We start from the raw sequence: 17,500 nt of genomic DNA on the forward strand, positions 1-17,500 counted from the left end.
TGTTGGTGCTTCTATATGTTCTTTTTTATTTTCTGCTCAGGCTAAATAAATGCCAATATTCACCTTGAAAGAGTCATCATAAAGAAATCCCCTTGGGATATAAAAAATATACTTCTCTCATCCTCCTTCCAAACAGTGTCAGATGAAGTTAAAAGACCCAGTAAATGTGCTAAAATCTGCTTATGTGATTTTTTTTTTTGTATAAGTGAGCAGTCATCACCTACTGTCAAAATACGCCGCATACAAAATATGTGATGCTTTGTAATATACCGTATGTGTGTGACACAAAAAAAGTTTATAAGCCAGTCCTGCAGTTTCTTTGTATGACTTGAAAGTTTGTGCAAATTGCTGGATGCTAGTATTGTAAATTATGCTTTGGACCATATTTTACAATATTGTACAGCAAACTCTATGGCTAAAGGCCAGATACAGTTTCATGTGAACCTCAAACTTGCAATTCAGTTTTATAACTCAGTGCTTGCAATTTACTTTGGTTTCATTTTGGGGAGTGTAATGTTACTTTCAGCTGCAAGGAACACAGAGCAGAATGGCTAGATAACTAAATGGCAGGAGGTTTATATGCTTGGCAGGAGGGGATTTGGTGCAAAACTTGGCATAAGGTCATTTAATAATTATGTAAACACTATTCCCAACACACTCACTCATATACACCCATTGAGAATGCAGAAGAAGCATCTTGCTGTACACTAAAACAACAAAATTGAAGAGGGCAATTCACAGGCTGCTTTACTCTGCAGCAGTCCCCCTGACAATGTCAACAGAGTACTGCTAAGGTTGTAAAGTCTCCTAAAACTCTGGAGGATGCCTGTTTGGTCCCTGAGGAGATGGGCTTCAGCTGGGTGTCACAGTAACAGGTAGGTGAAAGGTTGCCATTTGACAGCAGGGGACAAATTCGCTGGGGGTTTGCACTTCCATGTGCCCTACAGAGAGACAACAAGTGGTGCTTTAGGGCCCAGTTACCAGTATAGCAACATTAAGAACGCAGCCTAAATATCTCAGAAACAGGATTATTCAGTATAATGGCACACAGTTCTGTTTAGTTTACATTTTAAAACGAATTTGAAAACTAGGGTTGGCATTTCCTTGGGTCTATTTGTTCAGTGATATACCATGGCATGCCATTACTGGAGCAGGAAGAGAAAAAGTGGGGTAACAACATAATCCTGCTATTTCTATGAAAAACCTAGGAGTGGCTGCTTCAGCAAGGTAATGATTCTGGGACATCATTTAGCCTCACACACACAGCTGCCAAGAGCACAGTCAGGCCATTCTCAGAGATGGGTGACCGTACCAAATGCCAAGGCTTATGGAGAGGCAGGAATAAGTGGGCAGCCTGCTAAGCACTTGCTATCCAGAAGAACCCAATGTCCTTGGGTTGGGGACATTACGGAATTGCCAGTCTGCATATCTTCTTCAGCATTCTGCTGATCAATTAATGCAGTAGTTGCCCCTTGTCCATTTTACCTATTGACAACAAAGGCCTGTCCCTGATTCCTCTTTATGCACAGAACACATCTCAATGGTCAAAACTGTCATGGTCTTAAAGAAAAGCTGTCTATAGTGGTGCCTTGGGCCATTGGATGCCCCTGTAGGAGTATCTTGTCTTCCTGGGCACAACAGGGTATATGCGTGTCATTATAGCAGAAAGCTTGGTCTACGCATATAACTGGTCTTCCTTGACCTTTGTATTTTTTTATCCATGTGCCAAGCCTCCTCGCTGTTCCCTTAGCAAACTGGACCTTTGCCTTCTAAAAAGAACTCTCTCACTGTTTTTGGACTTTAGACTTTAGCAATATTATTTAAATGGTTTATTTATATTATCTAGTCTAGTCCAGCAAGTATTCTGAACAAAATAATTTAGTGGGAATTTTAGCAAAATACTCCAAACAGACCACTTGAGAGCTTGCACACAGCATGGTAAATGTTGTAGCATGGAATTTTCTGGAAGGTCCCTACATTCAAAAATCCCCAGTGAACTGTTCTAAAGAGCATCTATTCCCACATAAAGGTACATAGGACTGGTGCAGGATCAGGCCAAGCTACTATTGCTACTACTTATATTTATAGCTCATTCACACACCCAAACTTTCAGTCAGCAACAATGTTGAAATCATAAACCAATTTCAATTATTTAAACCACTCGCATCCACTCCTACCCCTGGTCAACAAAATGCAATTGCAACCATGTTTTATGCCTCCTCTTATTGATATCAATCTCTAGTATAGTTGAGCTTCTAGAGAACGTATTGTCAAATTTAAGAGGCAGCCATCAAGAATACTGGCTGTGAACATCCTTGCAATCAACTCAGAATTCAATGCAGTGCTAAGAAGGTAACCCCGTCAGTACAAGCATTTCTGCTTGACTGATGGAACAATCTCCCCTCTCCTTCTCCATACACTGTTCTGGGAATTCTCCCAATCATCCCCTTGCCACAACAGCCAATTTGGTGTGTGTGCAGGAGGCACACCCCTTGCACTAGCAGGACTTATTGCTCTAGCTCCTGTAGCACAACTATTTCACTGAATCTGGCCCATTCTATTTGTAGAACTGGGGTTGCAGAAGCTATCCCCCAGGTTTAAGGGTTTCCCTCCCGCCTTAATGGCATTTTGAGTCCTTGGCCACTTGGACTCCTGACCGAGTCAATTTATAAAAATAACAAGTTTGTATTATCAAATATAGGTAATCTGTCCAGGAAACGCTAGCCTTTTAAACAGATTTCTTCATCATATACAGCAATCACAGAGACATTTTCAAGAGATATTATAAAACCACATTAAAGCACAATGGGCTATATCCAGCTAACTCACATTCATAGAAGACCTACTGAAACTGAGTTTGTCAAGTGCAGTAGTTTCAATGGGTGTGCTCTTGAATGTGAGCTAATCACATGCAACCTAAAACAAGTTGGAAACAATTATCCTTCAAACAATAAAACATAGCAGTGCAAAGTAAAAACTTGGACAACCGATTAATGTATTTCAAAAGTGCAGGAGAATAGTTCCACTGCCAAGTTAAAATGTAATCCCATATGGAAAGAGAATTCCATAGACAAGAAGACTCTACCTCGTACCACCAGGCAGTGAACCATACCTGCCTGGACCTGGGCTAGTTGATATGGGAGGTGCTCAGATAGAAAACCAGGTCAGATAATTAAGGGTCTTTTGCATTGGCAACTGAAAGGTGAAGTCATCATTTTATGAAATTTAATGTAATACCAGGCATTTTCAATAATTTTACATATTTGTTGTCATAGATTTGTACTTAAATATGCTGTGTGTATTTTGAATTATTAGCTTATTGTGATTAATCTATGGGAAATAAGAACAGAAAAGTATAGATAGTGTCCCATGAACATTTTGTTAGTTATAGCCAGCAACTTCCATCAAACCAGGAAGACATTAGGAAACCAGTGTGACCTACCACCATCAGAAGAAGACAGGCTCCAACATTTTGTACCACTTTAAAACTTTTGAACAGTCAACAAGGGAAACTCCATGTGTACAACCTAACATGAATAATCTAGCTTTTAGCTAGGTTCAGTCTGATAGAAGCTGCTGCAGACATCTAGCCACATCTGGCCATTGGCACAAACTGGGCATTCAGGCTCAGTGAGGAATCTCAGGAACACTACATGGTTGCAAGTGTCAGTGAGTTATAGGAAGCTGAACAGCACAAATTATGGCAGTCCAAGTCTCCCATTCCAAAGTTACATCCAAATGCAAGTCTTGCTTATACTTCTGTCTTAATGGAGTTAAATTCAGTTCAAATATCCAGCCTCTAATCATAGGAAGTCACTGGGAATCCACTGACATTGCAGGATCTGAGTCAGATAAAAACAATACTGCTAAGTATCATCAGTATACGGATGGCATTGCAATTTCACTCAGTAACCAGGCACAGCTTCAAGGGTCAGCACCAGACACTTGCCAAAAGCCCATACTCTACTAGAGATGCCTACTACAAATCTCTGGCCTCCTGGTCCTGCTGCTATCCCCCTTCTTGCTATTGCTGTCTGTCACTCCCCTCTGTGGCTGAGCTACTAATGAAAAGGGAGTAAAGAGATGGGCACAAAGAGGGAGAGGGGACCACTGAGAGCATCTTGTCCAATTACCCTCAAAACCTATGGCCACCACTGACTTTTTGGACAAGATGGAATAAATGTACTTCAGCTATAAAGCTGTAGGTGATATTCTTTCACTACTTCTTCTGGGGCTACTTCAATGGGAGTACTATGAAAATTTTCACTTTAAATTGAGATACTTTTGAAGATACGGTTTAGGCAGAGTCTATGGTTTAAAACACATTTCACCAACCTGGTGCCCTCCAGCTGTTTTTGACAACTCCCATGGCAATGTTGACTGGGGCTAATGGAAGGTGTAGTCCAAAACATCTGGAGGGCACCAGGTTGGGTAATGCTGATTTAGAGTGATGGATCTTGGATTTGCAGATCAAGTAGACTTTCCAAGCAAGCTGGGAATGATGCTTTTTAAGCAGTTGCAGGACAGAACAACTGCTGCCTCCATCCCTTATTTCTGAACTGAGCAATCATAGATAAGAGGAAGTAGAGGGGAGGTGCGGACAGTAGTAACAACCTGAGAGTGAGCAGTTTCCAAGAACAATGTGGAGGGAAAAGAAAAGTGGGTTAGGAAGTAGAAGAACAGGAAGGAGTAAGTATTTGAGAGGAATAGAATCAGTAGTAGTGAGGAATAATACCTTGCTGCAGCAGGAAGCAAAGACCAGCAGTTGGGAGGTATATGTTTGGGTGGCTCTTGACCACAGACGTTCCTGTAGTAAACTCTCCAGCTTATGAAAATAAGGCAGTCTCTCATCTATATTCCTAAGATTTGCAGTCTTATTAACATGTACTCTGGACTTCATCATTTCAATTCGGCTACTTCAGAGTACAAGGTTTTGAGGCTTCAGCCAAGTACCCTGATATCACAATCACTGCTTTTCCAAGAAGGAGAGACTTTGTAAACATATTTCCTCCAGCATCTTCCATGCATAACCAGCCTGAGGGTGATGGAAAGGTTGCATCTCCCTCACATGCTCTAGTTCAAGTAGCTATTCATGCATTTCAAACAAATACAGATTAGGGAGCAAGGAAGTCAAAAGGCTGATCTCTTGCAGTTTCAATGATGACTTTTGCATTTCTTTAACATATTCCTAAGAACATTCTGTTTTAGGGAAAACATTTCTATGCCTTGAATAGCATATTACTAAGAACATTAATTATCCAGCTTTATGGCATCATTAACAATTATTTATGTTAACAAGATATAAAACCTGGGATGTTGCTTCTTTTTATATATATAAACTACCTTGAAAATTCAACTGAAGTGCTGTGTATAAACACCTAAAATAAATAAATGTTAAAGTTGCCACATGAATTATCAGTGTAACAATTGTGTGGTTTTTGTTTTTGCCATAATTGCCTTTTTGTAGAAACTAATGCTTTACAATCAGAAATGTGAGCAGGAAATCTACGTTCAGTATTCAGAACAACTTTCGATTAGATGGTCATGGAGTTAACACACTACCTCATGCCTCTACAGCCACTTTGGTCACGGCATTTTGCACATGAGTTGCAATTTCTGGACTGTCTTTAAGGGCAACCCCAAAGAGAGCACATTGCAATAGACCAACTTTACTGTTACCAGAGAATGAGTAACCATGGTCAAGCTACCACTGTCCAGAAATAACCACAGTTGGTTCATCCAGCCAAAGATGAACTTAGGTACTCATTAGCCAATGAGCCCACCTGAGCCCAAAATGACAATGAGGTTCCAGAAGCACATTCAAACTACGTACCTAATCTTTAAGGGGAGTACAACCCCATCAAGAACAGGTAGTTAGTATTTCCAACTCCCCATAGCAGCTCCGTCTTGTCTGGATTCAGCTTCAATTAACTGGCCCCCATCCAGTCCATTACCACCTCCAGACCCAGGTTCAGGAGTTGGTATAATGAAACAGAGGGATAGATGTAGGTGTCATCAGCATATTGATGACACTTTGTTCCCCATCCCTTGATGACTGTTTCCAGCAGCTTCATATAGATGTAATAGCAACAAGACTGAACCCTGTGGGACTCTGCAGGAAAGTTCCCATAATGCCATGCAGAAGTTACTGAATGGTATTATCTGGAACTATTATTGGAGGTAGGAGCATAACCACTGCAAAGCAGTGCCTCCAACTTACCGTACTTAGATAGCCTGGAAGATACCATGCTCAAGGAAAATCATCAGGGTTACATTCCCCGTAGCCCTCCCTGGCACAGGTCATTGACCAACAAAGTTTCAGTCCCAAAACTCAATTTGAAGCTAGACTGATGAGTGTCTAGATTGTCAGATTGTCAGTATGGTTCCGAATGCCAGTTGCAAGAAATCACAAATGGAGAGTGCTATTGAAGTCAAGTCCTACTTTTGGGCTTCCCACAGGCATCTGGCTGGCCAGTGTGAGAACAGGATGCCCCACTGGTCTGATCCAGCAAGCTCTTCTTCTGGTCTTATGATAATCAGTTTCATCCAAAGGCATGTCTGATGCTGCCTGCCCTGCTTTTTAGCACATTACCCATCAAGGCAGACAAAACTTAACCACAGCTTTGGTTCCCAACCTGAATAGTTTACAAAGTAGAAAATACAAAGCATATTTTTGAATGAAAATCCTTCCTAAGATTCCTTAAGAGCAGCCTCTGAAATCATCCAATTGGGACTGGAAAGACAGAGATCAGCTAACAAAGGCAGTATGTGGCAGATCCCCTGGTATTGGCAGGAGGGCAGAGGCTGCCACATGTTTACATGTTATCTACCCTGGGCTATTGTCTGATCCATGCATCTTATATCAGTACAGATTTTCAATGCAGCTACGAGGAGTAACACTGGATCCAAGTAAAGAAAAAGAGCACGGTTGGGAAGGCAGCTAAGATTCCTTTCTGTGCAGAGCTGGGGAGACACCTCCATGTGTGACTCTCGAAGGGGGAGGGGAAGACCATCTGGACCACAGAGCAACTTACACACAATTACTTAATTGCAGTTTTGAATGAAATTGTCCATCATAAAAGATGCCTGAAGAATTTTGACTTTAACAGCCTGCCTGAAGGAGCTATAATATACCACTGTTATCGTTTGTCTTAATTTTTATTTCTCAATCACAAACTGTAGCCTCCACTTCAGAAATATTTGGGATTTAGTTTTAATTGTACTGCTTTCAACACACACATAACATATCTCTTTGTGTTGAAAGCATCACGGTGATTTATCCTCATTATTGTGTAAATAGGTTTCGGCAGTTCTCAGTAAATAAAACAAAGAGTGACAGGAGGAAAAGGGGGAATTTGCTTTCCTACCAATTAGAGTAGCCTTAGGCAGTACTTTTAAGAGGAGATAAATCCTGCAAATCACTAAAATGATCCTGTCACATGCACCAAATATTAAAATCACACAGCGGCACACTTCATACAGTTTGCTTTGGTTTAATGAGTTGGGGTGGGCTTCGTCATGAGGTTTGCTTCTCACAGTTGGGGACTGTTGATTGACAGTGGAGATCATGCCCAACTGCAGCTTCCTAACCAGTAGGGCCAGATGGAAAATTGCAATTCACGTTTAATATGCAGTTTTTCAGAGAATGAAAATTCCCAAATTGTCTTTTCACCTCCTACCTCTAAAATTCTTTCCCTTAATAAATGCAGAATATGCTACGTATTAGCCAAGAATGCTTTACTCCACCCCCTCTCTTTCCAAAAGTATTAAAACGAAACATGGATGAGATCCCTATTAAGCCACCAACCTGTTAACTTCTTCAATTATGTAAGTTTTTCAAAGATTAAAAGATAAGTTTATGGAACATATGCTGTGATGGCCAAACACTTTAAAGGGAATATCAAGGTAATGATGCTGCCTCACAATAAAAAGAATATGGGAACCATCTGCTTGACTAAGTGCACATTCTGTTTGTCAAATTTGCCTGAGTTTTTAATCCTGTACAAATGAAATGGTGCACTTTTGACTTCTGAAGTATTGCAACAATGTGTTTTTGTCAAATATTTTCACATTTAGTTAGCTGAAAGTTCTTATCACTTTGGGGAGGGGGTTGAATTCTTTTCTAACCACTGAAGCATTGTGCGCTATATATTGAAGAATATATTGTAAAGGCACAGTTTATATTGGGGTTATAATGGCAAACAAGATGTGGAAGACGCAGAACGTGCTGCTCTAAGAGTTCCTATAACAGATAACCTTACGACAACAGCTTTAGTAAGTGTATCCTATTTTCAGCGACTACCTTTTCTCCCTTTTCTTCCTGCAGTCAAGTTTTACACGTTGACATTTATACTTAGTACGATGAGCAATGATTGCTACCTTGTTACAGTGTTTTCTCTCTTTCTTTCTTTTATCCACCCCCCCCGCCCTTTTTGGTGCAATGCTTTATGAGAGTGAAATGTATGACAGGAACCCCAGTAACCTGAGCCCCTGGGTCAGTAATGTATTAAAACAAAACAAGACACACATGGCTTAAGCACAGCAAGAAATCATGCAAGAATGGGAGTTTCAGACAGGCTAAGATAAAGAAGGCCTACCTAACAGCTGCAATTATAGCCCTAGTTATATGAGTCAATCCATTATTGCATATGGGCTTGACAAATTACCATCAACGCCAAAATAGAACAACAGTGAAGCAATTTAGGTTTGATTTTTTATATTTTTTTATTGTAAGCTCCATTGAAATGAATTGAGCTTACTGCAGAATACATGATCTTCAGATCGTTTGGTGTAGCAGACATTTTGGGAAGCTGGTATTTTCAAATGTACAGATGAAGACAATTAATGGAAAATAATTGGAAAATATTGTTTCAAATGAGCTGCAGAAATTCAGGAACTAAAACATACAGTTAAATTGCGATTCTTATTGTTAGCTTTTCAGCAATGCATTTTAAATCACAAAGCTGAAATATGAGAATAATTTATTTTAGCATTAAATGACTCTTAACAATGAATACTTCCAGCGACAGATTACTTTTCTCCTATTTCTTTCCTGTAAATCACTTCAGAAAGTGTTTGTTTCAATTTACTCTTGGCCTTATCTCTACGATCTCTCACATATGCACTATCTTATGTAATATCTTTTTCAGCCTTTCAGTTTTGTCCAAGGGTGGATTCACATATCCATGGGCTGTTGACCTGTAATGTACATTTCTGTGCCATGCCAAAGATGACAGGTTTTGCTATAATCCTCAACCACATGTAATTTCTCTCCATGCATACAGGTGTACGTTTATATATGATCATTTTCAGTTACTTTGGACAAATGCAAGGAGATACTATGCAGAAAACAACAGCAGCTCAAGGCACAGGTACCTGAATCAGAAAATATAAGTGGTTCCCTGTATGATTACAAAAGTGTAATAATAAATTAAGGCTGCAATCTACTTATGCCTACTGCTATACTTACTAAATGGGACATACTTCTGAGTAGACACGTATAAGATTGCACTGTTGGAAATACACTGATATACTGTCTGCAGCTTCCCAAGGCTCTCCCCAAACCAGCACATTTCCATTAGTGCTGGAAAAGGGGAGGCTCTAAACTGAGGCTGCTAGGGGAGATGGGGTTTGCGGCAGGTGAGAGTGACTCCAAAGGGGGAACATCAAAGACATTTGGATCATGTCATTGGGACTCACCCTCTTTGTATTCATTTCATCCCCCTGGTATTTTCAAGGGGAGGAGGGAGTTGTCAACTTTTTATCTCAGCCATTTCCAGAACGAGAGAAATGCTGTTCTAGAGCCAGCCAACCCCCTGGCTTTGTAATGATGTTGGTAAATGTCAGGTCTGTCCAGAATAAAATATATTTTGTCCATGATCTGATTGTGGATGAGAGAGCTGACTTGGCGTGCATGCCCATGTCAGAGGGTCAAGGAAAGGGAGTCACGATCATCCACAAAGCAGTGTACTGGATTGTTTTTCATTGTTGTGGCCTAATGATACGGACAAACTACTTTAAAAATTCCTGCCCCTTCACATTCCAGAGCACTTTCACTTCTTATAGCTATCCATAGAGGGTTGACTGGGTAGGTCCAGGGCATGGGCGTAGCTGAGGGGGGCAGTTGCCCCCCCCATCAAGTAAAACAATAGAAATACTTAACTAACTGACCAATCACAATGGTTTTGCTCCACCTAACAAAAGTCCTAGCTATGTCCGTAGTCCAGGGAGTGATCAACTTCTAACTGGAGAAGGACATACCATCTTGAAGGATGCAGTGGCAAGTCCTCTTCTTAAGAAACCACCCCTGACCCAGAAGTTAGTTAAAAGACTACTACTCAGTAGCAAACATTTGTCAGGAGACAGATGTGGGGAGTGCGACCCTTTTCATTTTCCTAGTTGTAATAGTTATTTGTTTTGAACTGTTTTAAAGATGTATTTTTATATTGTTATAACCCCCCCTTAGGACCTTTTGGTGATGGGCGGGTAATAAACCTAACAACACCACCACCAACAACAACAACAACAACAGGCATTTTTAGCCTGGTAAAGAGGAGGGCGAGAAGAGATATGGCATTATTGAGTATTTACAAACAAACTGTAACGGATTAAAACATTGGCAGGACTATTGTAAAAACCTGCAATTTAAAAACGTGTGTGTGTGTGTTTTATATTAGAATAGACAAAAGAATAAGTTAAGACAATTTGGAGTATGCAGGAAAGGACAAAAATAAATGTAAGGAACTGCAGAAAAAGGGGGAAGGGAGTCAAACCGAAAATGTTAAAACTTGGCAAAATAATTGTTGTAATGTATATAAATGAAAATTATAAATAAAAATCTTAAATAAGAGAAGAGATATGACAGCCACCATCATATATCTAAAGTGCTGTCACATGGTGGATGAAGGAAGCTTGTTTTCTCCTGCTCTGGAGGCTAGGATGGAAACCAATGGATTCAAGTTACAAGAAAGGAAATTTTGACTAAACTTCAGGAAGAACTTTCTGAAAGTAAGAGCGGTTCAACAGTGGAACAGACTCCCATGAGAGGTGGGGGAGCCTTCTTCCTTGGAGGTTTTAAAGCTAAGGTTGGATGGCCATATGTCTGTATGATATAGTTGAGATTCCCGCATTGCAGGGGTTTGGACTAGATAACCCTCACAGTCCCTTCCAACTCTACAATTCTATGATTCTACTATTCTATGATGTCTACTCAGCTGTAACTCTTATTGAGTTGAATGAAACTTACTCACAGCTAAATGCGTATAGGATTTCAGCCTACATCTTAAGACCAGGAAGGGTACTTCTTTAAATAATACATTTGCTCAAGTTAACTGTCAAACAAACAATTATTCAAAAAAGGTATCAATATTAAGACTGAAAAGTAGTTCAAATATCTAAAATCCATTCTTTACAAAGCAGCCCCTGTGTGAGAGAAAGAGATAGACAGACAGAGAAGGAAGGAAAGGGCAATGACTGCATTCTTTTGATTAAGAAAAACCCTATTTTTTAAAAGGTGCCACTATTATGATTTTACATGTCAGTCCTAAACATGTTTAGCTGGAAATCGGTACTAGACTGCAATTGTAATGATGCTTTGGTATGCCCTGTTGTGTGGAGAGAGTCTCCTCCTTTAAATTCCTGGGAGTTTACCTTAGTGAGAACCTCACTTGGAAGATCAACATAACTCAGGTGGTCAGAAAGGCCCAACAGAGACTCCATTTCCTCAGGGTCTTGCAAAAGAATAATGTTAAACAACAACTGATGAACTCCCTTTACCGGTCCACAATATAAAGTGTCCTTTCATATTGTATCACAGTGTGGTATGCTGGCCCGACAGCCACGGACAGAAAGTCTCTACAGAGGGTGGTGAATACAGCCCATGATATCATGGGCTGTCCCTTGAGTTATTGCAAGGATTGTTGCCTTAGGAGAGCGAGAAAAATTCTCAGGGATGACTCACACCCGTGCCATTACCTCTTTAATCTTCTACCCTTGGGCAGGAGATATAGAAGTATAATCAGTCGTACCAACAGGCTAAAAAAGAGCTTCTATCCACAGGCTGTTAGGCTGTTGAACGGAAAATAACATAGCGAAATTGACTTGCGAGGTGGTGTGTTGTTTGATAAGAGATTGAGTGTTTTTTTGGGGGGGAAGCTCATTTAATTTCATTGTACACAGGTTGTACAATGACAATAAAGGTGTTGCTGTTGTTTATGTGCTGTGAATTGCTTTGGGCATATCTATGTTGGAAAGTGGCAAACAAAACAATAATAAGCAATAAATACTTGTTTTCACTGGAATTTTCTTCCAAGTAAGGGTCAAATGCAGAGATATATTCCATTCGCATCCTGTTATTATCATCCATATTTCTTAAAGATGGGAATGATTCACAAGTTACTTTTCATGGAAAATAACCATGACACATTCCTCTCATATACAATCCTCCCATTATAAATGCTACTGGAGTTGTCTGAGAAACAGTAATGTGGAACTGGTAAACAAGCCACACAGGTAACATTCGATCTGGGCCATTCGAAGAGCTACATTTGACATATAGTCTCCAAGAATAACTCCTCTTTAATTTCAATGGTCAGCCCTAGCTGTCAAATTTAGAGTAGGTGCAAGGCTCCATCCAGAACAATGAAATGGCTTCTAGGCAAATAATTGCATCAAGGAAAAGACACCAAGGTGTCATTTATAATTACTCTATCCACCTGCCTCAGATTTCCTGCTCTTTGTAAAATATCAGTAAAAATAAACTGAAAATAAACAGAGAGGAAACAATACATGTAAAGACAATTCCTAGAACAGTAGCAAATCAGGCTCTTAGTCTGTGTGCTTACATATTCCATAAACATTTAGTAGTTTACAAATCCCCAGAATTATCATATTAAAGAAATCCTAGTTGTTTCATTTATTGTGGTGTGTATGAGTGTGCACGTGTATGTACATAGATTTTTGGATTTTTTTTCCAATTTGTTTTCTCTGCCAAAGATACCATCACTACTTTTCAATATTCTGAATTCACACATTCACACACACACACACACACACACACACACACTTTCTATTTCTCCCCTCCTCTCCCACCATTTGCTACTGGCTTAAAACTGTAGTTTTTAGAAATGTAGTTTAAACATACATCTAATGGAAAACATAATCAGACCTGTGACTTTCCAATGTATTAGGCTGTGCCATTTTTATTTTATTATTAATTTGATATCAACCTGAGCAGAATTCAAGAGTGATTTTCACAATATGATTTACATACTGGACTGAATGTATATTTAAAATAATTTGGACTGAATTATTCTTAGTAGAATAGATGGCCACAGGAAAAAGATCGGGAAATAAAAGCAGCTTTAGTCAGAATCTAAGCAATTTGCTGCCAAATACGAGCAGCATTTCCCCAGATTATAATTTACACTGTATTAACTGTCAAGAGTACTTTTGAGAAATATAGATAACAATTCAGATGCAATCGATAGGTAGTGACAGTTGATTTTAAAGCTTAATGCAAGACAAGGAAAAAATGACTGGTGTATCAGCTCTGGAAGAATAAATTTGTTTTGTATTTGATTTTTGTGTTAAATTTATTACTGCCAAGAACAGCTCTTTCAATAATAATAAGAACAAGATTGTGAAATTGCAACATGTTTGTCTCCCACAGTTTTCACTGCATATCCAATATAAAATGATGTCCCTTCTCAGTACTATAAATAGATCAAATTAAACTGCTCTATGTTCCTTTACTATAACCACTTCCTTAAGCCCGTTTTTCTGCCCCACCGAATTAAAAAAAATAAAAACCCAACCTTCAACCCAATTTACCATAATTAAAAATCCTCTGCAGTTAATTCTATATCTTCATCTTCTGGGAGCACAAAGAATATCTATTTTGTGAAACGTTATATAGATTTTTATTTCTATATAATTTTTGAGCCATCCAATCACCACCAACAAAAACCATAAAGCAAGAGGTTCAGACATATGATTGAGGAGAGTTGATATATCCTTGTCATAGTCAATAGAAGCCTTTTTTTCCAATTCTGTCAAAATGTCTAGTGTATATAATGTTAGGTTTTGATGTTGCTTCTGTACAATACCACAAGAAACTTACTTGACAAATATCAGGGAGAAAAAATTTCCCCTCTAGCCCAACTCTATTACACTGCTTATTCTATCGCTACAGCTGGGGATGCCTCTCAGCAGAACTGTACACTCAAAAAATCTACCAGCATGGCCAGAAATGAAATGATGAAACTTGCCACCGTTCAAACTTATCCATACTTCTCACTTATGACATGATTGATTTTCCTTCAGAATGCTCAAATATAGGATTGTCTTCCTTCTTTTTTTCACGGTGGTAACAGCTAATGTATACAGCCTTGGCCTGTCTGGGAATGGCAAGAAGTTGACATGTAGAAGAACAACTGAAATGAATACGGATGAAATTTGAAAGTGCAATTTTCCATCTGCCAATCACCTTTTAAAGGCACAAGTTAACCACCAATCAGGAAAATCCTTTGTGAAATCATACTCATTTAGACTTTTCTATTTGATAGGCCAGCTAGCCTCATTAATCAAGCTTTTAGATTCTGATACAAGTCTTGATCAGGTACTCTTGCTTCCCCCCTTGCTTTAGGAATATTGTATCACATTTTCTCAATGAGTTATTGATAATTTATATTCTGAATTTAAAATATATAGTCTCCTTTTAAATAGAATTTGATTAGGTGACTACAAAATCTATTTCCCTTGTTATGGTACATAGCAGATCATTTCCTAGAGCCTGGCTCAGAAGAAAATGTGCGGTATTTCTAGCATTAATAATGTATGGTCACCAAAACCCGTTCTGGCCATAGCTTCAAGATGCTTCGAAATACAGCCAATTAAGGTTTATTTAATTATTAAGGTTGAATAAATAACAGCGAAACATGTTAAAAATCTTTCAGTTTCAGTCAATCATAATAAAAAATTAATGAGACTGGATAGAGAGCCATAAAAACTGATAGACTGCAATCGTGAATTATAAATTGGTATTGATTTTTTTCCTTTGCAATAACACTCTCAGGTAATCGTATGTTGCCACATGTAAAGTGCACTTTCCTGGATGAGACTAATATTAACTATCAAATATATATGAGATGGAGGCATTTATGACACTTCAGATTTCACAAACAAAAAGAAAAAAATACAATTTGTGGAATAATAGCATAGAACACAGAATCCTAGGGTGTTTATGGGAGCAGAAAGGGATCCCACTGTGCCATGAATTCATAAGACAGAGTTACCTTATTCTTCTGCTGCCATTTCTTCTCTGATATGTTACCTTGTTAGTATCACTAAGAAAAGCATAAATATTTTTTATTATTTGTGAGGCTCATCCTGTCTTGCTTAATAGACAGGCCACATGGAGTTAAAGCCATATTATATGGCCTGGTGCAGAAGTGATCATTCAGAAAACCAAAGCACATATTTTATACTGCCTAGCTTTATTAATTCTAAGCCCCCAAGAAATAGTGAGGGGATTTTCCAGTCTTCTTTTTATTGAAGTAACATGGAAACAAATAAGACATTTCCCTAGGCTAGCTCAGATAAAGTGGACAATTACTATTGGCATTCTACATGTAAATATTTAACACTTCACAGCTAGTTTGCACCTAAATGCCCATTAGATGTTGCTACAAGCCTGGACACTATTTCCCCACAGAGCTACATTGGCCTTCTTCCACAGTGTTTATTGGATTAGGGCTAACACACATCTTGTTCTAAATAGCACTGGAAAGGGACTTGGTTTAAGCGAGAGGAGAGAGAACCTCCCTTCTGACCAAATGGTTTCACTGAGTGACACAAACCAACTCCTCAAAGGAAACTCAAATGAAGCCAGTCACAATAACAGAATTTCTCTTGATCTAGATAATTGATAAGGCTCTGCTGCAGTTCATTAGCTAAAATGATCAGATTTACCCCTTTGAGTAAGAGAGCCTGCACTGACTATGTCAAGGAATAAAAAATCACTCTATATGGCTACTTTCATTCTGTTTCGTGGCACAGAAGGGGGAAAAAAGATTCCTTCTAAAACGGTAAGGGCCAATTTCATTTATACCAATGAAACAGTCCCTCTTTCATGTGAACAGAACCTATGTTTATTTCTGTGTAAAATGCATAAGTTTTGTTTATTTTGCTTCTCATTCCCACATATGTTTCATAATATCTCATTACATCAATAGCACGGGTTGTGCAAATCTTCAAGGTAAGTGGGTAGAAAGTGCACATTGTACCAGATTTACAAATGGCAATATTTTAACATATTGCTTAGTATGATTTAATGGATTACTTTAGTCAGTACTTATAATTACTTTGGTCATCTTCCAAAGGTTATTTTCAGCTTCATCAACAAGTTAGTTAAGCCAAAGTATGTGCTCTTATACTAACATACCATCTAATTCTATGCATCTTTACTCAGAGGTAAGTCCTACTATACTCCAAATGGCTATCTCTCTGGTAAGCATGCATAGGCAACCCTATTGTCTTCCATCTAAAATCAAGTCAATGTAAACTCTGAAATAAGACAGAAGCAGCACCCAATCAAGCTTTGTGGAAAAACAAGCTTTCCCCAAAATGCAGTACAGTGGTACCTCAGTTTAAGAACAGCCCTGTTTACGAACTATTCGGTTTACGAACTCCGCAAAACTGGAAGTAGTGTCCTGGTTTGCGAACTTTACCTTGTTCTAAGAATGGAAGCCGAACGGTGGAAGGGCACCGGGGGCGGGAGGCCTCATTAGGGAAAGTGTGCCTCGGTTTAGTCTTCTTATAAGGACTATTAATTATAATTATTAATTATATTATTATTATTTGTATACTGCCCTATACCCGGGAGTCTCAGGGCGGTTCACAGAATATTTAGGTGAGTAAAGCACAAAGCCTTCATGCCAGAGGATCATGAACCCACCTCTGCACATGCAGGCTCACTGTCTGCAACGTAGAGCATCATTTGCCATTATAAGAAGGTGCTAGAAGTCCCTGCTTTGCACATCTCTGTTGATGCCTTTGACATACCTATTGGAGTGAATGCTCCTGGAATGTTAGGTGTTTTCTGTCTCTTCATTCTCCTAAATTAGTGTGTTCTCAGTAGCGATGATAATACAAACACCAACATTTTCAACACTTTAAGAATAAAGAAGAGCTTGGTAATTACTGGTGGTTATTATTTTTTAACTCCGTGAAGTCAACGCAAGGATTTTATAAGCTACTAATATAAAACGACATGGTATGCAATTTTTAGGACACGCATAGTATTTTTCTTTCAGATACTCTTCTCCACGCCGATTAACTTTTTACAATTCAGAAATAATAACTGAATTGTTTGTTTTCTTCTTTTCGTCATCTACATTTTGTCCTTGTTTTATTTTAGCACAGGGGAAAAGAAGAGCTTGCTGGATCAGGCCAATGGCTGAATGTAGTCATCGTGACTAGGAGCCATGGATAGACTTCCTTG

At 38.9% G+C, this 17,500-nt stretch overlaps 1 protein-coding gene and 1 long non-coding RNA gene across 24 annotated transcripts in view; one reads left to right on the plus strand and one right to left on the minus strand.

Annotated features, from left to right (window-relative positions):
* EBF3 (EBF transcription factor 3) overlaps positions 1-17,500 on the minus strand; it is a gene marked incomplete at its 3' end in the record, with an annotated part of 188,670 nt that overhangs the window by 93,681 nt on the left and 77,489 nt on the right. The gene's annotated exons all lie outside the window — the stretch shown is intronic.
* LOC308586467 overlaps positions 1-17,500 on the plus strand; it is a 41,264-nt gene that overhangs the window by 23,705 nt on the left and 59 nt on the right. The window contains exons 2-3 of one of the 2 annotated variants that reach the window (XR_014007899.1): positions 10,933-11,046; positions 17,417-17,500. The exon at positions 17,417-17,500 is cut by the window's right edge and continues 59 nt beyond it. This is a non-coding gene — a long non-coding RNA (uncharacterized lncRNA). The remainder of the gene's footprint in view (positions 1-10,932; positions 11,047-17,416) is intronic. The other variant, XR_014007898.1, reaches the window with a different exon arrangement.

This window comes from Podarcis bocagei (genome assembly GCF_964188305.1).
Source record: "Podarcis bocagei genome assembly, chromosome: 4".
NCBI lineage: Eukaryota > Metazoa > Chordata > Lepidosauria > Squamata > Lacertidae > Podarcis > Podarcis bocagei.